This window comes from Cavia porcellus, unplaced genomic scaffold (genome assembly GCF_034190915.1).
Source record: "Cavia porcellus strain 051 isolate PalLab524CR breed Dunkin Hartley unplaced genomic scaffold, mCavPor4.1 scaffold_14, whole genome shotgun sequence".
NCBI lineage: Eukaryota > Metazoa > Chordata > Mammalia > Rodentia > Caviidae > Cavia > Cavia porcellus.
Genome location: NW_026947497.1, coordinates 34,116,322 through 34,142,690, shown reverse-complemented (window position 1 = coordinate 34,142,690; position 26,369 = coordinate 34,116,322). Strand labels below are relative to the sequence as shown.

Here is a 26,369-nt window from a genome sequence, read left to right as displayed (position 1 = left end):
GGCCATGCATTTGCTGGGAGTGGACAGGAGCCTTGTTGGAGGTTGCTTCCTTGAATCAGCAGCTCGTCCTGTGTTGCATAAGCCCAGGTTTATTACTGGCCAGAGTGCATGGACCACGTGCTCTTTTCATGTAAAGAACAGGTTTGCCTTGCTTCCATGGGCACTGGGAGTGAGTTCTGCAGGGCCAGTAGTCACCCTGGTGATTCTCATTCTTTCCTTTTTTGTGCATTTCATGGCAAATGCACAAAACATGCTAAGGGCAGGTTGTGACATGTGAAGTTGTTTACCTACCCAGTATGTGTGGCAAGGACAAGTCTGCGTAGTATCACATGCTTTAAATGAGGTTGTTTTCAATGCCTTTCAGCTCGCCTGTAATAGTGGGTAGGGCTCAGATGGCTTCCGCCCATCACAGCCAGATGCACACTAGAATTGTTTTCTGTAGGTGCGAGCCGTGTGCTGTCAGCAGCGGGCTCCCGCCTTAGAGACAAGGCGCTGTCTAGGAGTGAGGCATGACCGTCCTGGTTCCCACTCACATGTCATCTGCGCCGATTTCCTCTTTTCTCTCTCTTGAAAGACCAACTGGAAAAAGGGAGATGGGAATATGAGAGAATCTAAAATTGCATGGCAGTTAGAGGGAAAAGTTTCTGTAATCAGAGATCTGGGGTATAATTATACGATAGCCAGAAGAAAGAAACATGCAGGTGGAATAAGTCTCCAGAGTATGATTCCTAATGAATTCTCTCTTCCTTATAGCAAAGAGCCACATTTGTAAAATTAAAAGTCAATGCCTCTTTGATGAGAGGATTTGCAGGCTCTGCTGTCCTTTTTTGCAAATATTGTGTGCTTGGAAAGGAGAGGAAGCTAAAACTCTGTTCAAGGACGTTGGAGCAGGGCAGGCAGCCTGCTTTTCTTTTCTTCCCGATCTCAGGGCTATGAGAGCCTTTCTCTGAAAGAACTTGATCGGTGGGCCATGCACAGCTGCTTGGAGGGATAGAGCCTTGTCTGTACAACATCAAAACACCCAGGCACTTCAGAGGAGAAGAGCCTTCTCCTCTGTCCTTCTGTGCCGGGCAGCCCTGACGAGGGGCTGCTTGGATTCTCACCTTTTATCTCTGTTTGGGAGACATGTCGGGTTTGTGGGCACGTGTTCCATCTCACGGGGGCTGCAGGGGCAGCAGCCGCTAAATGGCGCCCTGTGTGAGACTGTTATGTATCTGGTGGCAGAGTTCTTCACTAACAGACACTTAGGGTTTGAGAGCACACCAAAAAATATCTACTTCCTAGATCTGCAGAGCTGCCTGAAATTCAGCCTTTGTGGTCTAATCACCTCCCGAAGGTGCCAGCGGACTCTGAATATGACTCCACAACTGTGAGAAGTAAATGTCTGTGTTTAGCCACCTGCTCTCGGGTGTTTTGTTATAGACCAAACTGACTAAGACAGGTGATATACATGATTTAGTGCAAGTGGATTGGAGTTGATTTCAAGGACTTTGACTACTGTCTTAGTTACTTTTCTCATTGTTGAGATAAAATACCTGCCACCCAAAGTTAAGTCAGGAAAAGTTTCCTTAGCTCACAGTTTGTAGAGATTTCAGTCCATAGTTGGTTGGCTGTGAGGCAGGGCAGTATGCAATGCAGAGAGACACAGCAGAGGAGGAACAGTTCATGGCAGGCTGAAGGCAGGAAACCAGTGAAGTAGCAAGCAGCAAGTGACAAGTGGTGACAACTGTGGCCCTCTTTCTGCTCTTTATATTTTATCCGATCTACCTTCCTTGATGCTGGGTAGCATGCACACAAGGGGAGACACCCTTAATCCTAGCATTGCACCATGAATCAATACCAGCATCACATCCTTGATCCCAGCATCATACACCTTAGGTCCAGCCTATTGGGAGCCACTGCACCTGAAAATTGACATGTGTAAGGCTGAGGCATGATCCTCCCAAGGACAAAGAGTGCTTGGGGCAAGCCATGGGAAGAAGCTTCTCCAGCCCAGAGAACACCTAGCCTCAAGAGAATCCTAACAGTGGGTTGCTAGGACACCTGGATGTCATGTGACATTAAATTGCTAAAATGTGTAAATAAACACTCCTTCCATGAGGGGACAGTTCCTTTCCTCCCATCAGGAGAGCAAGGGCTCTGCTTGACCCCAGATTTCATCTCTTTTTTATTTTTCTCATCCTTTCACCATCCTTCCCCTTGGAAAACATCTGGAGCTGCAGGGGTCACAGTACCAGCCATCTCCAAAAACCCCACCTATGACTGCATGAAACTCTGAGGGGTCATCCAGATGCAAGCCATAACACCCACACAATGCAAGAAGCTTGTGAAGCTTCCAGGGTGCTTCAGGAGGACGATGGGAAAGATGATCTGCTGCGAACTAGAAGGTCTGGTCCCTGAAGTTAGACTCTGCTCTTCTGGCTGTAGAAGATTTGGCAGGAAGTGAACCAGGCCTCTGTTTACTCATATGTAAGATGGCATGCCCATCACAATGGTGTGAGGGCAAAGGGAAAATGGCTTGAAAATCATAGATTGGTATTTGTTAGCAGCCCAGAGTGCATCATTTATTCTTTGATGTATTTTGTGGTGCTGGGGTTTAAGCCCTGGTACTCATGCATACTAGGTGAGTGTTCTATCAGTGAGCTACATCCCCAGCCAATAAGGTACTTCTAAATGTATGAATCCAGGGACAAAGGCAATTCTCTAAAATTTTGAAACTCCTTCTATCGTTTTCTCCTCATAGCTTTTATTTCTAGTATTTATTTAATTTTTTTGGTGCTAAGGATTGAACCCAGGACCTCATGCATGTTAAACACATGTTCTATTGCCGATATACACACACACACTTCTTCACCCCTTGTGTTTAGTTTTCCTCCTTTAATTCATTTATTTCCTTAATTTTGGGCTTCTCTTTCCCCTTCTTTATCTGTTTCTATTTTTCTCTTTTGGAGCTTTTTCTTCCACTCCCTGTTTCCATAACTAGTTATGTTACAGTGCTCAAGTGTTCTGAGTTGATTCTCCTGTGTCAGTATCAGTGTCACCTTTCATTATTTGCTCACGAAAAGCTTCCCCACCTCCAGTTAGGTGTCTTTTTCCTGCTGTGGGTCCCTTGATTTTCCGACTCAGTGGTCCTAATGTTCCTTGTTCTGGGTGTACAATGTGGAAATTGCTACAGAAATTCTCCTAGGGCCAGGCAGGTTGCTGCTTGCAAAAGGGGCGCAGTGGAGCTGTAGCCTCCCAGCTTTCCTTGAAAGAAAGGTGGCAATTAACCTTGGCAGTGGAGCAGAACTCACTGGAATTTGTACTTGTAAATCTGCACCTCTCCTTAAGCAAATATGATGGGAAGAATTCAGATTTTCATCAAAAATAAATTAAAACTGGAGTCCTCACATTATGAAAGAATTCACAGGGAGATTTCTCTAGTGAGCAACTCCCTCTCAATGTATTTAAACCATGTTTTGATTCACATAAATTCATTACCAACAGGTCTTTTTCTAGCAGCACGCCAATGGAAAACGTGAGACACAAGGGGAATATGCTATGGGAGCCGCATGAGCTTTCAGTAGGTTTATTAACCAGTATTAATGCTTATTTCTCATGGCGCTTTCCTGCATTTTAAGATGCTTTTCAGCGGATGTCAAGCTCAGCTGCCTTGCCTTGCCTGTTTGGGTTTGAAACCCAGCGGTGTGCTTGGGCCCTTTGGTCTATTCTCTTTTCCCTTTGAGCAGGGACTTTGGTTCCTGGGAGGTGTGGTCACTAGCAGAATGCTTCATGCAGTGGAGAAACAACTGTCACCTCACAGACAGTGTTTATCAAAGGCAGGGCCTGGGCCTGCAGAGCAGACCAGGAAGCCAGCTGGGCAGGGCTTTCCAGAACTGTCCTGCGTGCCATGGTGCACACTGCACACCCCTGTCCTGGCCCAGGCTGGCTTTCTGAAGTGCAGCAGCAACTCTGGTCTGGTGGCAAGTTCACATTTAATGTCTTTTAATGGCTTTCTTTGGGACAGATTTTTGCGCTCTTTCTCCAACTTTGTGTTTGTACAATGTCACCTCTAGCCTCATCTGTGGTCTTCTGAAATTCTGGGATCTTGGATTCCCAGGAAAAGACATGGAGGGAACTGTGCCATGGAAATGCTGGAGGTGCCTTCTGTAGCCACCTCTGTCCCCATGGTGAGGAGGCACTCTGTCCTTTGCAGCTGTCTTTCCCCTGACTACCCTGTGTTAGTCCCTTATTACTTTGTAGCAGACGGCCACATGTAGCAGAAATGTGTTTCCTTTCGGTTCTGGAAGCCAAACCAAAGTTTGAAGTCAGTTTGACTGGGCTGAAAGGAGACGGTGATGGGACCACCCACCTTCTGGAGACTGTAGGGGAGGATTTGTTCCTCAGACTTTCTATCTTCTGCCGGCAGCCTGAAGCAGCCACATCACCTTGTCTTTTTAATCTTTTAAAAATGTTTTATTGATTCTAAAAATAATTTTGGGAAATATGGGGCAGGAAGAAGGAGCTAAGTTATAATTTCATGGGTCTCTAGTGCTCTCAGTTCAGCCTAACGAGGTAAAGAGGGGTTCCTAAGAGAAATCAAGTTTTATGACATCGAAGGGATGAAGACTATTTCAGCCTGGGATCATCCCCTCCATGAAAAAGACCATAAAAAATCATGTACAAAACAAGACAATATAATCATGTTATACTAAGATCCCATGCTTAGTAATGGAAATATATATAATATAAAAATAACTTACAATTTACTCAACACCCACCATTTATCAGCAGTGGTAGATGCTTTACAATCATGATTTCTGATCCTAAAAATCATTCCTAGGCAGACAGTTTGTTATATTTTTTTTAATGGATAAAGAAAACAATGCCTAGGAAAGTTGAATGACTTCCTCCAAGGCCATAGAGCGGAGAGGTGCAAGACCTGGGGTTTGAATATACGATTTTCTTCTACAATGCAGTGCTTACTGTATGGAAAAACAGATGAATGAATTGCATTTACTCTAAGGACCAAAATGTACAACAGACACTGGGAAACAGGAAGAAAATAGTCAGATGAGATGGGGAACAAGGTGGGGAGGAGGGGGAGAGGAAAGAAGGCAGAAGAAAAAAAAAGAGAAGAAAAGGAAAAAAAATGGAAATAAAGCTTCCACAAACAAGCAGGGGATTGAAGAGAGGGCAGGGGGATAAGAAAAGAAGCGAGATGCATCATGTAGAGATACAAACTCCCCAGGACTAACGCTACCAACATGCATATCCAAAATGTGCCAATAAAATTACAAAAAAATTTCACTGATTAATTCAGCCAAATTTTGCTTGTAAAATCTGAGACATGGGCTACTATTTATTTATTTATTTTTTGCATCAGGGTCTTGCTGTGTAACCCAGGCTGGCCTTGAACTCATGGTGATCCTCCTGCATTAGTCTCCCCAGTTCAGGGATTATAGGCGTGAGCCACCACACCCGACCTGGGCTACTATTCTTATATTCTAATATCTTTAATGATATTTACAAAAAAGAAAACCCACTGTGTTTTTATCATGAGCCTGGAAAAGAAGATCTTATCACAGATAATGACAATCAGTTATTTTTGTCCTCAGTTCCAATGATTTAGAACCTCTCATTCAGAACAAAAAGGCCTCTGACTCAAATATAAAAATGATTCACATGTAGAATAACAATACTCTACGTGGTCACAAACACGAAGATCTGAGACTACTTCCAAGGCATTTCCATATGGGAGGATCCAGCCTGCGCTTGACAGTGATAGCGTCTTAAACTAAGACGTCCTTGTAGTGGACACAGTAGTGACAAAATTCCATGCAACAGAGGCATCTGCAGACACCAGGAGCCAAGCTAGGCCCCCCCATCCCAGCTGTTCAGTCCTCGTGATGACTTCATTGGAAGTCAGAGTCTCTCCCCAGTGCCACCAGCTTGTCCCTGGAGACACTGGTGGCTGGTGTAAGCCTCTTTTCTCTTACATACATGGCACACCTGATGGTCCTAAAACAGTAGCTGTCACCCAGCAGCTGAAACCTCACTCGGGTTTCCGCTTCAATGAAAGGCTGAATTTGGCCGCTGGCTCTGAACGCCAGATCCCACGTCACTCTGCCCATGTGTGTCACCCCCCTCTCCTCTTGGGATACTTGTAATTGCATTTAGAGCGCACAGAGATAATCCATGACAATCTTCCCTCCCTGAGACCCTTCACTGAATCATGTCTGTAAAGCTGTCAGCAAGGAATTTAGCATGTGCAGGGACCAGGAATTAGCATCGGCATCTTTGGGCCTCCCACGCTATCTCTGAAGTTTTCAGTGCCGCTGGTTTCAGTGCCAGTGGGGTGCTGGTCATTTGTCATTACTGAGAGGCACGGAACTCTCCCATGGCTTGCAGGCCAATGCAGGGCTGTATGGTCTGACACATACCAAGGGGCTGCAGAGGGAGACAGAGTACCCCATCCAAAAGGAGCATTTCAGCAAAGACGCTGCTTCCCACAGAATGGGCATGATGGTGAGAAATGGGATGGCAGAGTTGGTTTTATTATGGTTTTAAAATTCTCTAATGACGGTGCATACTTTGTTTCATGGCAGAACTCTGCTACTTGGCCGTTTTAGTAAATAAGCCACTGTCCAAGTACTGATCACAATAGACTCAGAGCAGTGAGGAGACTTGTCCTCAGCCACAGGGTAGTCACAGAAGTGAGACCAGCACTCATGACTTGTCAGAGTCCAGTAGCACTTGGGGTCCCTACAGTACCCTGTCATCGACGTGCTGCTTACTGAGCTATGAGGGTTGCCGAGTTTCTGCCTGATGCTCTGCTCCTCCTCTGACCTGGCCTTTTATGCCTTTCCCCGGGAGCTTTGCCTCTTCCCCCTCTCAGCCTGGTTGCAGGTGGGAGGCTCTTTCCCTAGCTCTCAGGTTTCCCGAGGCCCACAGAACATCAAGTTCAAGGGTTCCCGTGCTGCTCACCAGGGGAAGACGGAACAAGGGACATGAAATAGGCCTGGGGACACAGCAGACTCTAGCCATGTTATGACACTTTCATGGCAGCAAGTTGTGATCCACGGTTCTGACTTTCTTTTACTAACCTCTGTAGGGAATCCCTGTGAGACATCCCCGATTCTTCCTGGGGTCGAATGAGACTGGGTGCTGACCCTGTCTACTGGGACCACCTCCCTCTCCCCGACTTCCTCCCGACCCTCCTACTGCCTTCCTGATCTTTCTAGGTGGGGCCCCTAGACGGCTGCCGTCAGGTTCCCTGAGATTCCTCTTGGGAACTGCTCCATACAGTGGCTGTGCTAACCCTATTCCTTCATGTTCCAGCCACTCCCCCAGGAACTCCTTGGAGTCAGATGCAGCAGGCACAAAGCCAGGCCGAGGCCATTCTTCATCATGTGGACTAGACCCCAGCCATAGGCAGCCACTGGCAAGCTCCCTGGAATGCTCCGGGGAATGCTGGATTAGAAATAGCACTCTGCTCTCACATGCTGCTGGAAGTTCAGGTGACCTTCACGACCTTTTGCTCTTAGTTCTGCCTATTCTCCTTTATTACAGTGGGGACAGTTCTCAGGAGAGACACCCCGGGCTGTCTTATGCTGTCTAGGATGGCAGTGAACGCAAAAAGAAACTCAACATCCTTGCTGCCCATCTGAAAGCTCCATGCCTCAGCTCTCAAAGTCCAGTTCCCATTTTAAACCTGGATTCATCTTCTTTGGGAAGGATACATAGAAACTACCTGCTACTCTTGGGGGCTGTCTGTGTTAGGTAGCTTTCGGATACTGTAACAAATACCCGAGGCAATAAACTTATAAGGAGAAAAGGTTTATTTTGCTCAGTTTTGAAAGTTTCCGACCGTGATTGATTGGGCTCAACGCTTTTGAGCCTGTAGTAAGCAGCACTTATGCAGCTTACTGTGTGTCATAAAGGCTGTCACCTTATGGCCAGCATGCTAAAGAGAGAAAGCAGAAGGATGTGGGGTTCTGCTATTTCCTTCAGAGGGGGCTCCAGTGACAGGAGGACCCCCACTAGGACTCACCTGTTAGAGTTTCCACCACTCCCAATAGCACTAGTCAGGGGACCAAGCCTTTTACACACAGGCCTCTGGGGACATCCCAGATGCATGCTTTCCTCCTTCCCACAGGGGTGCTGTAGTTTTGTCCAGGTAATTATTGTTTTTCTTTCTGTTCGGCATTGACCCCTAAAGCTGCATTAAGATTTCTTCTTTTAGTCATCAGGAAGGCCGGTGCCTCTGGAAGTCCGATTCCCTCCTGGAACGTGGGTCCATTACTTGATCCTCCCTGGCTCCTTCCCTTCATCTTTTGCCAGTTTTCTCAGCCGCTGGGCCTCATGGTCAGTTCCAGTTTGCGAAGGCCTCTGTCTTTTGCTTGCTGCTTGGTGCGGTTGGATCTCCCCGGAGAGGCCGTCCGTGTTGAGCCCCTTCCCGGCTTCTCCGCCCCTCCTGCCCCGCAGCCCTGCTCTCTCCTGTGGTGAGAGTAGAGGAAAGACTGAGCTGCTGGGTTCGGGTCCAGCAGGCGGGTGGTGCCCTTCTTGTGTTCTTCCTCATCTGTTTCTTCTCTCCCCCTTCTGTCTCCCTGTTCTCAACAGAGGACTCTTTTCAAACCACATCATTAAAAAAAAGAAAATACTTCAAAACGCAGAGACAATAAAAGACAAGAGACCCACCGAGGAACAAGGAAGATAATTTCCTCACATGCATTTTCTGACAATTTTGGCAAAGCTACTTCCTGAACATCTGCATTAAATATTCCCCACCACAGGTGTGTGCTTAACACGGCTGTCAAGTAAATAACACTCGGCGTCAGAAGTGCTGGGCAGCCAGGGACCAGCCAGGCCGTCTACCTGGGCGGGCTGTGTGAATGGGAGCGAAGGAGGCCCGGGCTTCCTGGGCTGCAGGGATAGATCAGCTTCTGCTCAGAGGCAAGGGCTGGGGCCGTGGGAAGAGGTGACATTCACTCTATCACCACCGGGCCCGAACACCAGCCCTTGTTAATTCAGTCATGTGCTGTCATTCTTCTGCTTGACGAGACAAGAAAAGCGAGGCACCGAATAGTCAGAGATTAGCTCCTGAGCACCTGGGGCTCCATCTCATCGAGGAACAGGACGGGCTACTGCTGCTTCTCAATCTAAAATGGGCTGATTCTGTAAAATCCCTCCTTCCAAATTTACACACTGTGCTGATGAGTGCGGCTGCCTTTCTAATTTCCGTGGGCTGTGAAGGGCTTTCTGGCAGTCTGCAGGCTGAGCTGAATGCCTCTTTGTGCTTTCCATTGAGGTCTAAAATAAAATCTTTGGAATCGTAGGAGGAAGCAAAAAAACCAAAAAATCCCCCAAACCCAGAAAAACACCCTTCAGAAAGAGTGTCTGTGACAGAAAGGTGCCTCTGTGCCTCAAAAGGAGAAGAAAGATCCTGACGTTTTCCCAGGAGTGAATGAGCAGGTGTGGTGATTGTGGGAGTTGATGACAGTTTCCTGAGAGCTCTGGGGTACGGACAGGGTCCTGACCGAACCTCTCAGTGAGCCTGGAGGGGCGATGTACAGGCCGGAGCCTGGGACGCTGTTAGGGATTTCAGGAGAGGAACCAAAAAGACTGATTTAATGGATCTCTGCTCGGTAGCGTGCAGATCTATTTATGTATCTGTGTGTGAATGTGTACTATCTTGTCTATCAATCAATCAGTGAATCAACCATCTATCATTTAGACGTCTATCATCGATATATCTCACCCACCTCTATCTGCATTGGTTCTCTGTCCCTGTATCAATATCTTCCATCCATCCACTCTGCTCCCTATCTCGCCAGCTTGCTCTATGCCCCTTCTCATTTTTGTCTCATAGAGTTGGGGTTCTTGTCTTCCTAGGAAGGCTGAATAATGAAGTAGTTTTACCCCATCTATGATCTGTCAATCTTACTCACATAGTTTCATAAAATTAAAATTCCAGGTCTGCCCTGCAAGTCAAAGCCTAGACGTATAATGGTTCCTAGGGGTGTTCAGAAATTCCGAGCTGGGTATCAGCATTCCTCACAGTGAGGGCCTTGCCTCTGAAGGGTCCCGGGGGTCTTTTACTGTGATCACCCCTGGGCCCTGTTACATTCAGATTCTCTTTGTCTTCTGAGTCATGCATTGAATTTGGAGGCTGTGAAGTTCTACAAAAGAGCTCCCAACACCCTGCCCCACTTTCCCTGGAGCTTGATAACTTGGAGAGATCTGGGTTTCCTGAAAACAATCCACTCATGCAACCTGCAAAAAAGATTCTTACAGAGCAAATAATCTATTTTAGCTCCCTGGCCCTGCTCATTTGATTTCTACAATCATTTCAGTACCTAGAGCTAACATTTATCGAGAACGTGGGTGTTGTCACAGCACCTTACACATCTTAACACACTTAATTCTCACAATAACCGGGTGGGGTGGGGCTCTTCCAGCCCCACTTTTCATGGAAGGGGTTACCTTTTCCATAGTGAGACATACATCTGCTTGGGGATTAAATAGAAGACAGGGGAATCCAAAAAGTGAATTTCTGTCCTACCCATATTTTACTTTTAAATTCCCTACTGATATGCAGAAATAATTTAAAAATAATTTTTAAAATAGGGCATTAAGAATAAATAGGGCAGGGAAAAAATAGAGCGAAGCCTGCTGGATTTGTAATCTTCGGGGGTTGAAGTGAGTAGAAGAGGTGCTGTGGTCCCCAGTCCTCATCCCTGGCCGCTGGTCTGCTCCTCAGACAGATGGTGGCTTGAGCTTTTTGTCATAGCCAGGCTGAGCCCTGCAGTGCTGACTGTGCTTTTTTGTCCTTTCTAGCCCCGCCCCTACCACTCCCCTACATTTAAAAATGTGGGGTGGTACCAGAGCCTGGTGTAATCCCAACACTCTAAGAGGCTGAGTCAGGAGGATTGCAAATTAGAGCTCCCCCTGAGAAATCTAGTGACTTAGATTGTCTTAATAATTGTCATGGTTTATGTCTGTGTCCCCCAGGCCTCATGAGTTTGTATTGTGTATTTGTGATTGGTTCATTGTCTAGTGCTTGGATTGATGGTGTCAGTGCTCCACCTACCTAGGGGTGGAGCCAGGATGTGATGTAATGGCAGGAAGAAGGTGTGTCTTGTTCTCTTTGCTGGTTCCTGTTTGCTGTTTGCAGCTGCCATGAACTGTGGCCCAGCCATGCCCGCCTGCCTTGGAGCCAGCTGAGTGTGGACTGAAACCTCCAAAAACTGTAAGAAATAAACCTTTCCTTTCCTAACTTTGGGCTTCAGGTATTTTGTCTCAGTGAGGAGTAAAAAGTAAATAAGACATAATAAACACACAAACAAACAAATAAGCAAAGGACTAGGGTTGTAGCTCAGTGCTACAGCGCTACAACAGTGATGGTGAACCTTTTAGAGACACGAGCCCAAACTGCAACACCAAACCCATTTATTTCTCACAGAGGGTCAATACTGCAATGAAACCTGAATACTGAGGTTTTAGTTTAGAAAAACAACTCATACTTGGCTTGAGAGAGGGTTCTGCATGCCCACCTGTACCACATGTGCCATGGGCTGCCCACCACTGCCCTGGAGTCAATATCCTGTGCCACCAAAACAAAAACAAAAACGAAACAAAAAATAAACCAAACCTCTGCCGACATGGAATCTTAGATTCCATCTATGCCCAACTTCCGTTGACTGTTATTAAAAGTTTGTTTTGGTGAATGTGTTAGTGAGCTTTCTGTCACTGTGACAAATACCTGAGATAAATAAACTATAAGGAAAAGAAGGTATTTTGGCTCCCTGTGTCAGATTTCAGTCTATGATACTTTGCCATTACCTGGTGCCTGCAGTTGCACGGTATTTCAGGATGGAAGCATGAAGTGGAAGCGCCAGGAAACAGAGAGGCAGGGCAGCCCCACTGCCCGCCGCACGGCACCTCCCTGATGACAACCTCCCAGTAATGCTGTGGGCTGGGGACCAACCCTTCAACACATGGCCTATGGGGGAACTCGAGATCCCAACTGTGACAACCAAGGAGTTGCTCCTTGTTATGGTTTAGATCTAAAAGGTTCCCCGCACAGGCTGTGTATTCAGAGCTGGGGCTTTGGAGGGTGACTGGATGGTGGGAGCGCTGTGTTTAGCATTGATCAGTTCATTGACGCGTTCCTGCCTGTATGTGCTGTTTAGAGATGGGGTCTGGTCAGAAGAGCTGCGTTACTGGGAGTGTGGCCCGGGGAGGTTTATTCCTTCTGGGGTTTCCTTTTCCTCTGCCTCCTGGCTGCCGTGGGTGACAGCCGTCCTCTGTGGTGACCGTCTACCATGCTGGTTCTCTTTGGAGCCAGCTGGCTGCGCACTGAACCTTCTGAAACTGACAGCCAAATAAACCCCTCCCAAGGTGTGGGTGTTGGGAAAGTGACGATTACACTCCTGGGAGAGAGCAGAAGGGAAAGGGGACCCAAGCTCCTGACTGTTTTGCTTCTGTGTCCATTGGTAGGGGCAGGGTTGAGGAGATGGAGGAGGTGACACAGAGCCGCCGTGTCTGTGAGGCTGTTGGCATCTCCATCAGTGTGAGCTGCTGTCTTACGTCTGCCTGGACAGTGCCATTAACCTCCCACGCTTTGGGCTGAATGTGGCTTCTATTTTTAAGCCTTAAACCACAGCATGGAAAAAGAAGGCCCCTCTGGTGCAGGATAGTGACAGATTATCTAAATTTAGAGGCCATGTGGAGTGTGATTTTGCATATGTCCCTTCCACATGCCAGTTGGCACCAGAGCCTGGCACAACCCTGAGTATTTGCATAATCTTTCTGTACACAAGTGTGTGCGCACGCACACACATACACACACTCCGCTGTGCCTGCCAGTGTGCCCCCAGTGGATGACTAAGCAGACATGGTTGAAAGTGGCTCCTTTCAGGATGCCGTGAAAGCATGAGAGCCTGCTGCAGCCCTCTCTCTGGAAGCCAGTGAGGAAAAATGCCGTGCACCCGGCTCAGTGTCCTGAGGCCCAACAGTGGCTGTGTGGGCCAACTCTGGCTTTGCCAAGCCTGGTTAGAGCGGGAGCCTCTAATCAGAGTCCTCATTCTCTTCAAATTCCGAGAGGGAAACTTGAGGCGACTTGACAGCATCTGAGCACTAGATGGAGCCAAAGGTCTTTGGAAAACTTTGCAGGCTCTGAGCTCTCTCATTCTGCCCTCAGCCAAAGACTGCAGGAGAGGAGACCTTGATCATAAATCCCACATGCTATAGCAGGTTCATAATGCATCCTGGTGACTGTATGTTGTATTTTTTTCCTTCCCTGAGAAATAAAATTTCTCTTTCAATGGAGGAGGATGTTCCTTTACATCTAACATGTGCTACTGTTAAATCTCTTTCCTAAGAAGCCAGCCAACTGATCCCTTAATGTGTGCTGGCCGAGTCACCCAAGCCGGGTTTCTGGTGAAATTCGGACCGATAGCTCAAGGGACTGAGACCACATAAGCCACTGCTTTGGCAGCCTGGAGGGAGAGGGTTATGTTTTTCCTAAAAACAAAACAAAAAAAAGAACATTTGACTTGTCAAACTGGTTTCTTATTGATCTGCTGAGACAGAATCTGCAGAGACAAATTTATAGAAAACCTTGACTTTGGAGGAGATGCTAAGAGGGAAATAGTGGCTGGTAGCCTTTATCTGAAAGGTGTTTACCAACTGGAGAGCGAGTAGAAGAATTGGTGGGAAAGGGATGCGCGTCTTTTTTGCTCTGGCCCCTTGCTCCGCCCTGGCCTTCCATGTTACTAGAGAGATAGAAATTGCAGAGCATTACCATTGGTGGATGAGAAATTACCAGCAGGATCTATGTATGAAAATACACAGAGGCCAGGTGTGGTGGCGCACGCCTGTAAGCCCAGAACGTGGGAGGCTGAGGCAGGAGGATCTCTGTGGGTTTGTGACCTGCCTGGACTTCATAGTGAGACCCTAACTCAAAAAACCAAAGTAAGCCAAAATGAAACAACAACAACAACAAAAACAAAAGACCACAAAGCCATGGATTCCTCTACATCTCAATCTATGTAGGTATGTATTTATGTATTTTTTGAGACAGGGTCTCACTATGTAGTCCAGGATGCCTTTAACTTTTGGTCCTCCTGCCTCAGCCTCCCAAGTGCTGGGTTACAGACCTGTGTCGTCAAGCTCCATCCCAATTTATTCTTCATTTCGGTGCTGTTCTTAACAATGCCACAAAACAAAAGGGGCTGGAGTTTCCTGATTATGATGCACGTTTTGGCACCTTATTGGTGAACATGTTGGTTGTTTATCAGATGCAAAATATGAGATTAGCAAAAAAGCCAGAACAGAACAGAGACAAATACACCTAAGACTTAATTTGCTGTTGGGCTACTTTCCCTTTGAACTCCCTCCTGTCCTGTGTTCATTGCTAATTTTTGAACCTGATTTCTTGGGAACAGGAGGAGGAGGACAGATGCCCTACTGTGTTCTCACTCCTGTGTGTCCAGCACTTGGCAGTGCCTCTGCCGTGTGGCGGCTTCTTGCCCTGCTGACACCATGAGCAACAGTGTGCAGCCCAGCAGAAGGCCCGGTGCCACAAGGTCTCCGTTAACATCGTCGCTTTGTGGGGGTCCCGTGCTGAAGTCTGCTGATTTCACATCACCCTACCTGGGGAAGAGATTTACTTACGAGTTCTTGATGAAATTTAAGGTTTGATAGCTACGATTTTTTTTTTTTGGTACCAGGAATTGAACTCACAACCTTGTGCTTACCAGGAAAGCACTTGGGCTGCTTGAACTTAATCTCTGGTCTGAAGTTTAAGGTTTAAAAAAAATAGGATCAACTACTCTAAAAGCTCATTCCAAAAAATGGAGACTTCTGCAGCCCTTTAAAGAAATTCTCAAACTAGAATGTGGCAAGTCATTTGAAATCTTTCTTCCTGGCTTTTGTTACCGAGTTTATCACGAGTTGGAGGAGGTGTTTCCATAGCCCATATTTTCTCCCTCTGGAATGATGGTGATTTACTGGTTTCCATAATGTTAAATAGTCCATTCCACACTTAGCTCAGGCCTGCGTGGCCCTTGGCCAAGGGGATGGGGTCATGAGGTGTGTATTCGTGTGTGGGCTCTAAGATAAATTGTGCAGCGACTCTCAGCGAGGTGAGGGAGGTGCTTCCTCTCGCCTCCAGAAATAGAATCATGCAGGAAGCTGGTAGCTTCAGTTCCCTCCTGGCCGAGGGACAGGTAGGTCCCTCTTTCCCTCAGTACGAACTGAATCCTGGCCGCTGGTCCTCAGGTGGGTGGTACTTCTGCCTCCTGGGGCTGCATCCCTGTAGGGTGAAGCTGGGATTAAACATCTGCTCCACTGGGCAGCAGAGACTGGAGATGACTGTGCAGGACCACCAGCTTCAGCCTCCTGCCCAGGCTGCAGATCCCACAGGGAGGACCCGGCTGGTCTCTAGCTCCTGTGCCAGCCGGTCTGGCCCCCAGTCTCCTCACTGGTCTGGGGGACCCACCACCCTATTCCCACAGGACTCATTCCAGCACGGCTTTCTCCAAAGATGTGTCTCTAGATATCTCACCAAAGTCCTCTGTTCTACCCTCATCGGAATGCAGGGACCAAGAGCTGTGGAAAGGGTTCTGGGTTCTACTGTGTGGTCATCTTGATGTCATAAACCAATTTGCTTTTACTCCTCAGACAGAGCAGAGGCAAAGTCTCCTGCAATGACCCACTCCATGAGGAGTGAAGTGGATTCTGAAAGCAAACAAACACATAGACAGGATGAATCCTGCACAGGCAGCGGGTCGACCTCAATGGACCCCTGCATGGAGGACAGGTCAGCTGACAAGTTCTGTGCTGCTCTGGTAACAGTCTTATCCCAACTCCTACCAAGAAGGGCCCCAAACCTCTCCCCTGTTTCAATGTGCTTTCTGACACAGTGCTGTAGTTTCCAGACTTGATAGTGAGTGGTTATCACGTGTGGAGAGCTGTCCATGTCCATTGCAGCACTGGATTCTGTGGCAGTTGTTGGTACAAACAGCCAGCACAAGGGGACAGAGACACCACAGGCTGCTCGAGGAGAAATAATGACAGAACAGGCAACTATGGACACATTACTGCCGGGGTAGGGCAGGGGACAGGGTTATGTAAGTCGTGTGTGTGTGTGTGTGTGTGTGTGTGTGTGTGTGTGTGTGTCTACAGTATGTGGTGTATGTGTGGCACGCAGTGTCTGTGTGCGTGCTGATCCTGCACGATGTGTGTCTTGTGTCACCCTTGGTAATGGGAGGTCCTCTCAGTCTGCTGCTACTACCTGGCTTCCTTCTTTCTCTGTGTCACCTCTCCTCCCACTGTGGCGTCTTCCCCCAGCTCACGGAGACTTAATCTGGAGACTGTTAGAGCAGGCAGCACAATCTTCTTACTTTGGATGTAGCGTGGAAACAGATGCATTTTTGTTTTTTTCTTAAAAGCTGAGTATTTGCAGCATTTTGCTGGTTCTGTTGCCTGCAGCTCAGTTTAGGGCTTTGGTGAGTCTAGTTACTGGGCAGAATGTACCAATCAATAACTGGAACTATCCCCACAGGCATAATGTAAGAGTGAGAGTCCTTCATGCCTTCGCGAACACAGATGTTTATGTTTGTTGTTTACTCTTCCATATTGTTTTAGGCATATAATGATATGCAAATAGGACATGCAATTAGAACTATTGTATAAGAAATAAGATCTCACAGAAGAGATCCTTCTGCAAGAAGCCTGGCCGAGTCTGATATCATATCTCTCACCTCTGCATCAGCCTCTGGATTTGTAGGGGGAGGAGGACAGGACTTTGGGAAATGCTCTGGAGCCACTCTGGTGGTGAATCCTCCCCACGCCTTGTGTGTTGTCTTCTGTGATCAAGGCTCCGGGCCTCTCTGTTCAGGTGCCCACAGGAGCTGGGCTTCAGTGCCACCTCGGCAGGCTCTTTGGGCTCTTCCTCACTTTTGTTAAGTTGAATTTTCCCAAACCTCCAGCAGACAGGGCCTGCTTGTGCAGGTTCACCGGCAGCAGGCGGGTCCCTGCTGTTGGCATTTCCCGTGTACATTGCCTGAGCTCTGCACTTTGGAAGAAGTTTACCAAGGAGATCCCAGAGGCTGCCGTGGCCAGAGAACCTCAAATCTTCCAATCCTGGAGGTCACAGCTGGGCTTATAAGCTTAGAGCTGGGAACCTGCTCGCAGAGTTTCGTGTGTCTCAGTCAAACAAAACCAGGTTAGTGAACCTGTTCCAGAGTTTGCTTTTGGACCCTTTCTTTCTGTCCTTGCTCCAGATTTGTTTGCTCGGTCTTTGTCCTAAATGCTTGCTATCCTTAGGTGATGTGTTAAAGGTCAGAGACAGAAGCAATCACTGCAGCCTCATGAAGATGGGGGACAATAAAGCTCTTTACTGCTCACCTTGGTGGCCTTGGGAGGCTGAGGCAGAGGAATTGTGAGTTTGAGGCCAGCCTTGACTATACAGCAAGAGCCTGTCTGAAGAAGCTAGGTGTGGTGGCACATGCCTGTGGCACTTGGGAGGCTGAGGCAGGAGGATTCCTATGAGTTTGAGGCCAGTCTGGGGTACAGAGTGAACTCGAGCCAGTGTGAACTAAATGGTGAGACCCTCTCTCCAAAAATAGCTAAACAGCAGCAGCAACAATAGAAAAGAACCTGTCTCAAAAAACCTCCAATGGCTCTTCATTATTTCTTGATTTTCAGTGACCTATGGCATTTATTCCTCCCTCCCTTCTTTCTTTCCTTCCTGTCTTCCATTTGAAAAAGCCAGAGTAAGACAGAACCACGCACAGCCTCCTCTCTGCCGTTTCTCGCCTGTAGACAGAGCTGAAACTGAACTCTGATTCCCGAGGAAAGAGACACATTTTGAGCATCCCCATTGAGTGGCATGGCTTGGGCAGTCTCTGGCTCATAGCTCTCCCCTGGGGAGCGGCTGAGGAGAGGCTGCCTAGAAGCTGCTTCTGCACACAGCCTCCTGGCTGAGTCACTAAGGCTCTGCCGAGTCGCTTGAAAGTCACATTTCTCTTTTGCTAGTGCCAGTAATTTTTTCCTGAGATGGGTTTGTGCTTCTGCCCAGCAACAGAGTAGAGGATGCACGCAGAGCCAGGGCATCTGTGGCCTCCTGTGACCTCACTGCTTCCCCAGTGTGGGGCTGACAGCATCCCTGCCTGCCCTTCCTGGGCTTGCTTTTTTTTTTTTTTTGAGGCAGAGTCTTGCTGGCCCTGAACTTACTATGTATCCCAGGCTGACCTCCAACTCTTGGAGATCTTCCTGCCTCAGCCTCCCAAGTGTTGGGGTTACAGGCGTGCACTACCAGGTCTGCCCATTGCTTGGGTTCTTGCCACCAATCCTGAGGCTCCTAGGTGGGGGTGTTGCTTCCAGTGGGGCACTGTTCTGTTGTTACACCACTGTCATTATGACCTTCATGGTCAGAGTCATCGTAAGAATTTTAGCTGGTCCTTGAGACAAGGGAGATGGTTTAACAAATAATCTCTCCAACTTCAATATTTTCTCTCCTGATCAAAATTTTGGACAGGTCTGATGGTCAGTTTTAATAATGTATTTATTTTTGTTTTGTGATAGAGTCCCCCTAAGTCACTAAGTTGTCCCGGATGACCTTGAACTTGACCCTCTTTCCTCAGCCTCCTGGAGTGCTGGAGTTATAGCTGTGTGCCTTCATGGCTGGTTTGATGGTCAGTTTTTAGGAGTAAAATCACCTTCTTGAGCTGAAGGAGGAAAGATTTCAGAGCCCTAGCAAGGAATCTCTCCCCCATGGCTTGAACTCCACGGAAGAAGGTTCTCTAGGGTAACAGGGGTTGCTTGGTTGTTCTTGGCTGTGACAGCTTTTTGTTCCAAGGTCTTCTTAAACACAAATGATTACCAATTCTGGTCAGTAGCAACCATCACAAGTCGCGTAGGAATAAAAAGCAGAGGTCCTGAAGAGTGAGTGCCACCCTGTGACTGTCTCAGGGGGTGGGGACACCGTGCCAGTCTCGGGGTTCAGAAGGACGAGGCTGTGGCTTCCAGTTGGGGTGCTCATCTGCCTCGCTGTCTGCCAGGGTCTCATGGGGCAGCTCTCCCTCTCCATTTGATCACTGACGAGTCTGAGGTCACTGACAAGTTTGGCAAGCATCACAGTGCAAGTGGAATTTGAAATCTGCTTCACTGCTTATGCAGACGGGGTCTCGTTTTAGATTTGTCTTGGCTTGAGACCAGGCCAGGAAACCCATGCAGGGAGGGGCTGGGCCTGGTTCCACGGGGTTCTGCTCTGGGGGTGGGATATGGTGGTTCCTGTGGAAGGAACTCTGGTTTGTCGCCCTGGGTAGAGCCTTCTTTGTCCCATTGTCAAAGTACGTGGGGTTCAGGACAAGAAACCAGTCAGATGAGATCTTTATTGTGGGCTTGCAATGAAATGGGGTGTATACAGGTGTTTTTCTTTTCCCTTGGAAAAGCAGACAAGAATTCAGGAGGAACCTATGAGCCACTCAGAGGTCTGAACGTCTAGGCTGTTTCGAGCGTGCTCTTTCCCTTTGAGGCCAGGCTGGTTCCTACCCCGAAGCAGATATATTGAAATGATTGAGTGGGAGCGTGCATGCTTATTCAAAGTCTGAAAAAGAAAGCCAGAGCTTAACAACTAAAGAACTAACTGAACTTTGTTAGAAATCAATGCATTAAAGTGGAATTGAGTAGGTAGATGAAGCCTGGCCAATCGGAGCCTCGGGTCGGGCCTGCTTCATTATCAGCTCTAAGTCTTGTTTGGGTCAGTGGGAATCTGATATCAGTTCTGCATGCTGATTGGCTGGAGGAGGTCCTCTTCTCATACAACAAGAAGATAATCAATCACCTTGCTGCCTTTTGTTTGGCAAAGGTATTTAGATTTCAGCCAGCTGGTTAGCTGCCTCAGGGCCACCTGCTTGACTGAAAAATAAAGAATTAGTTTCTTTTCCTTTGCAAGGAGAGGGGAGGGAGTATTGACTCTGTGATAATTTTATGTGGATGATTAAATTTGGCCTCTTAGGCTCCAGCTGAAAATTCAGCTCAGATGGCTGGTTTTTCTTTTCATATGCTGTGAGCAATTCTGTGTATGCCCATGGCCGATGTTACCAGTGCAAGTCATTCCGTGCTTTAGCAAATCACATGGTCCCCAGCCCATAGAGCATATGAGGAAATGCTCTCCCAGCCTGAGTTAGGAGATCCTCTTATGCAGGTGAACTCCTCGGCCCTCTCAGAGCATGATCACTCTGCTGGATGGAGTCGGAGTTGGAGTCATGATGATTTCTCTGACCATACTATATAATATATACCAGTTTCCTCTGGTGCTTTTCAAATTTACAGTGCAATTGGTCATGTATTTGCTGTCGTTTGGTTGAAATGCCACAATCTCAGATGCGAAAGTAGTGAGCAGGTCCAATATACTATGAGCCAGCTGAAAACCTGAGAGTTATTTTTGACTCCCTCACCCCACATCAAATCCATCCGTGGATTCTGCATTCAATCTCCAGAACATGGCTCCGGGCTTCACCTTCTCCCTAATCACCACCTCTGTCAAGGTCCTCTCTCTCTCACCTGGACCCCTGTAGTCACCTACATGGTCTCTTCATTCCTATTTTTACAGCCTACCATCTACGCCCTTTACAGCAGCTGGAGTAGTCTGTTTAAAACCCTGTTGGATCACAGCTCCCTTATTAATACTTTTTTATAGTTTCCATGATAATCCGGCCAAAATGAAGCTCTCTATCTACTTCTTTAATTTTTTTCTTGATTTTTTTTGCCTGTCTCTTTTACTAGTGTGCAAACTCTGTTAAAAACTAATGACACATTTTGCTTTTCTGTTGATTGAATCAGCTGAGAATAAGGTTAGTGTTTTATCTTTCTAAGATAAGAGGCTGTCATTGTTTGCTTGCATTTAACAACAGCACTGTTATACAATGGACTTTCTCTATGTGTTCCGATTATTTCTAGTGGTTGGGGTAGTGCCTTGCAGAAAAGTAAGTGCCTAATCAATAGTCATCTCATGAATGAATGAGAAAAACTTCAAGATGTTTGTACTTGTTAATTTTCTGTTGCTGGGACAGAATACCTAACATCCACAATTTAAAGAAGGAAGGTTTATTTTTGGCTCTTGGTTTCAGAGGTTTCAGTCCATGGTGAGCTGGCTGTCAGGCAGAAACATGATGGCAGAAGAGTGTGATGGAGGGAAACTGCTCAATTCTAGGCATCTAGAAAGTAGATAGCAGGGGAAGAGCCCGGGAGAAAGAACCTGGAGCCCAGGTATGTCCCCATGGCCACATCCCCTCCACCCACCCCAACACACCCAGAAGTGTGCTTTACTAACTCCCTGGGCCTCTCTCAAGCCAGTCAAGTTTACTATCGAGGTGAGGCATCACTTAGCCAGGTGTGGTGGGGCATGCATTTAAATGCTGGCACTCTGGAGGCTGAGGCAGAAGGATTGTTGGGAGTTTGAGGCCAGCCTGCATAACCTTAGTAAGTCCAAAGCCAATCTGAAATACATAGTGAGACCCTCCCTCAGAAAACCAAAAGCAAACCAAGATTAACCAGGTGGCACTGGAAGAGATGCGCCTAACAGTGTGGCCCTGTTAGGAGTTAGGAGACAAAGCCGAGTGATTTTTTGCAGGTTGATTCTGGATGCGTAGTGTGAGCTTCTAAATTATCAGATATTTTCTGAGGCAAAATATCTGTGGTGTTGTTAAATGTACTCAAACACTGACAACCTCTTATCCTGGGGAAATAAGACACTGACCTTATTCTCAGCTGATCTGATCAACTGAAAAGCAAAATGTGTCATTAATTTTAGGATCCATTATATTTGACATTTCTGTCTTGCTAAAGGTTAGGGGCCAGTAGGAGACTTGGAGGAAGCTTGCTAACCAATGTGTCTTTATTCACATTTAGAAATTAGTTGGCACTGGAGATAGTCGGTACACTCGTCTTGATTGGAGGTCTAGGTCTTATTTTTCCAGGAAGGGCTGGTGTCTGGTCTGTGTCCTCAGTGTCTGAAATATCTTATTCATGCATAAACGAAGGGCAAGCATGATTCACACAGGATGAATCCCTGAACCTCGCAGACAGGAGAAAAATGTAGAGTCGTGATACTTAAAACATTTCTCAGCCTTAGTTGTCAGCACTGGTACCCACTTCAGCACATTTCTGAAGTGAACTCTGCTAAGGCTGGGTCAGCAACACCATAAAAAAAGAATTTTGCAATTAAAAAGGCTTAAAGGGATCACTGGCTACATGGCTTATTTTCTTTAACCAATTCACTTAGAGGAGTATGCTTGGCACAAGTTATTTCTTTCATGAGTGTTCCCCACAGTGAAGGGACCCAGGCTGAAAAGAGCCACCATTTGAAGGGCTCTTGGGGGCAGTGTTCAGACCCCAATCTGTGCTGAGGAACTGTTTTTAATCTGCTACGAGCAGCCATCAGGTGTCTTTAGTGGTCCTCAAGGGTTGATCATTGCCAGAGAAAGACAATAGGATCAGAAAATAAAAGAAAATAGCAAGCCCTACTTTTGTCCTTTATTTATTTTACTGTTTGTATATGCTATGTTTATTTTACTATATTATTATTAATTATAAATATTTATGGGCACAGGATGATAATTTTATACACAAAATTAATGTAGGATGGTCAAATCAAGACATTGGGCACTTCCATTTCCTTAGACATTTATTATTTATTTGTGTTGGGAACATTCAGAATTCTCTTTTTTATATTCTTTATAAAAGCATAATAAGTTGTTGTAAATTGTAGTCGCCCTACTGCACTCTAGAACACTAGGATTTAGTCTGCCTGTTTCACTGTATTTTTGTACCTTATACTCAAGTTCCTTTTATCCCTTTTCCTCTCTTTCTACTCTTGGGTGAGCACTGTTCTACAAACTACATCTCTGAAATCAACGTTGGCAACTCCCACAAATGAGTGAGACCATGAGTATTTATCTTTCTGTACTTAGCTTATTTTATTTTATTTTGAAAAGAATAAAACCAAATGAGAAAAACAAAACAAAAAACCAAAATGGGGTCATTCAAAAAAAAAAAAAAAAAAAAGGTGGCTATAGTACATGCTTTAAAACCACAATACAAAGTGATCTACAATGGTTACCATAATGTTTCTTGTTATATTCAATAGAATTACCCATATCATCAAGTATAATAAAATTGAATATAGCAGTACAGAACAAAATAAATAAAAACAAAACATTGGAGACATTATAGGACTTCAAAAGAGGGTAGTAGTCAAATGAGAATGGGTATCATTGTGAATCTTATTGTCTTCAGAGAGGTTGCCTATGCTATCAGACTTTATACTATCAAACATAACAGATTCGAATAAAATCAGTCAAGACAAGACAATGATCAAACAAAACAGATTCAAATAAAATCAGTCAAAACAAGACAGTGAAAACAATATAGGGTTTCAGATTAAGTTAACAATACAGGGTTACCATAGTAACCATAGTATATCCTGCTATTTTTGGAATAGCTGTCTATGCCCTCAAATCTAGTACAAGTAGACAAACTGGGACAGAATATAACCAAACTAAACAAAGCAATGAAAACAATATGGGTTTCAAATCATGATACAAGATAACAATGTTCTCTGTTTTCCTTTTTCAGAAAATTCTTCCCCTTTCACTTTCACAGGGTACATTGTACATTTTGTATCCCACTACTTCCTTTAGTTTTTAGATTAGGGAGATAATCTACTATTTACCTAAGCGGTTCTGAACCTTTTTTACCCCTGAGCTTGATCTCAAGTTGTATCCATTTACCTACAAGAGCCTCAAAGTTTTTCTTTCTTATAGCTGAGTAGTTCTCCATTGCATGAAAATGTTATGTCTTTCCAACCAATCTGCAGCTGATTGGCGAGCTACCCCACTTTTTTCTGGTTTCCTGTCACATAGAGCATTATTTTCTCATCTTTGATTTTCATTCCATAAACCTTCTTTCAGGTTAATTATATTTCTTATATAGAGCATCTTGATGGACCCTATCCCTTGATCCACTCTGCCTGTGTTTCTTTTTATTAGTGTATCGAGGCCATCCATGTTAGTGATTATGGTCAACCTTCTCTGCCTCATCTCTGCCATGCTATTTTTCTGCCGTTGGTTGTCTACTTTTCCCTTCATTCCACTGTCTGCCCATTAGGTGAACCCCCTCTGCCACTGTTCCTGAAGCCATGGTCTTTTTTCTCTCTCTTTAGAATGTCCCTCAGTATTTTTTTATAGGGTTGAATTAGTGGTCACGACTTCCCCAATTCCTCTTTGTCATGGAAGCATCTTGTTTCTCCATTAATTTTGAGAGATAGTTCTGCAGGATATGTCAATCTGGGTTGGAGTTTATTTTCTTTCAGGGCTTGGAATACTTCATTCCAAGCTCTTCTTGATGATGGTTTGTGTCGAGAAGTCTGGGTTTTCCTTTGTAGGTGATCTGTTTCTTTTCTTTAACAGCTATTAATATTCTGTTCTTGGGTTGAATTTCTGAAATCTTGATTATTATATGTCTAGGGGTAGATATATTTTGGTTATAGCTGGCTGGAGTTCTGTATGCATCATATATCTGAATATCATTTCCCTTTCCTATGCTTGGGAAGTTTTCTTTAATTATTTCTGTGAATAGCCTTTGATTTTCATTTGTGTTTACTCCTGCTTCTTCACTCACATTTTTATTCTTAAGTTATAGATCCTCTTGTTGTCTTCTAGCCTTTGGTTCCTTTCTGGTTCCTTGTTATTTTTAAGAGATCTTTCCTTTTACAATCACAAGTTGCAAGCCTGTCTCCAAGGTTTGATAGTCTATCTTTAGTTTCTTTCAAGTAGTTTTTCCAGCTTTCAATGGAGTTTTTAATTTCCTGGTAACCTCTTTGAATCTATTTCATGTATTCTAAATTTTTTAATGTTCTTCTTTGAACATTACTCCCCTTTTTTTGTGTTCCCCCATTCTTCCATCTGTGTCTTCTTGAGAGGTGCTTAGCATTTCTTTTATTATTTTTCTTATATCTTCTTTTACTTGGATTAGTATTTCTGTTTTAAGTTCTTTTATAATTTTGTGAAGATATTTCTTTATGTCAGATAGTTTCTTTTTTTAATTTTAAAGAGGGTAAAATTAAACACAACAAAACAGAATATAAGAAAGCAATGTAAGAGCCACAAATTTCAAAGCAAGACAACCAGAGATCTTCACTATCTATCATGCTGTCTCTTGTTTTCTTCCAAATAGTTGTCCATATCTTCAAATAAAGAGAATTCATATAAAACAACATAGTATAAGTTGATCTGGACAGGACGAGGAAGGCGTTTTAGGTCTTAAAGACCAGACCATAAGGAAGTCAACAATGGCTGTCATAGTGTCTCTCATTCTCTTCAAAATAGCTGTCCCTTCATGTTTTGTTGAAATTAAACAAAACAAAACAGTCTAAAATCACTCTGAACAAAGAATAATAGTATTGCTGGATTTCACATCATTATGCTACAGAATCAGCACTGGGTACTGTTGTGTCTCTTTTTCTTCAAAGTAGTTGTTTCTTTCATCATGTATTATATAATCAGTTGTCATAAACTCTTTTTTTAAAATTTTTAAAATTTTTTTTAATTTTTTTATTTAAGGAGAAAAGAAAAACAGTGAAGGGGTACAAGTTATACAGATTTACAGAAGAAAAAAATGCGCAGTAGGAAATCACTAGTTAATGGATTACATATTGCCATCTTAGGAATAATTGTTCAAGTCACAAAATTAAAGCTTGTAGAGTGGACATTCCAACAATGATACTGCAAACAGTTCTGTTCAATGATCCAATAAAACTCTGTGATATCATTTTCTATCTTATACACTTAAATATACATGCAGTTATATAGTTTAGAGCACTTTCTTTTCCTCTCTTTTGTACAATGACTATTACACATTTTGGGTTTCATTGCTCCCACGGTTCTTATTGCTTTTTTGGAAGAGAGTAAAATCAAATGTGACATAACAGAACAGAATCGGTCAAGTCAAAAGGGTGGACATAATAGATAATATAAAAACATAATACAAGGTGATCAACAATGGTTACCATAATGCCTCCCGCTATCTCTAATAGAATTGCCTATATCATTAGTTGTAATACAATTGAACAAAACAGTAAAGAACAAAACCGACAAAACCAAAACATTGGAGACATTGTAGGTCTTCGAAAGTAGATAAAAGTCAACGAGAATGGGCGTTATAATGAATCTCATTATCTTCTCAGCTGATGCCTAAACTTTCGAACCTGATACTATCCAGTAAAACAGAATAGAGGAACCTCAGTCAAAAACAAGATGGTGAGAGTAATACAGGGCTTCAAATCGAGATAATAGAAAGTCAGAGTGGGTTACTATATT

General features: G+C 45.1%; 1 long non-coding RNA gene across 3 annotated transcripts in view; it reads left to right on the top strand.

The window, feature by feature from the left end:
* The window catches only part of LOC134478686 (uncharacterized), a 111,306-nt gene that overhangs the window by 4,600 nt on the left and 80,337 nt on the right, over window positions 1-26,369 (top strand). The window contains exon 1 of one of the 3 annotated variants that reach the window (XR_010051470.1): window positions 11,141-11,230. The exons of the other annotated variants lie outside the window; for them this stretch is intronic. This is a non-coding gene — a long non-coding RNA (uncharacterized LOC134478686). Of the gene's footprint in view, window positions 1-11,140; window positions 11,231-26,369 lie in introns of those variants that run through there. 3 annotated transcript variants of the gene reach the window in all.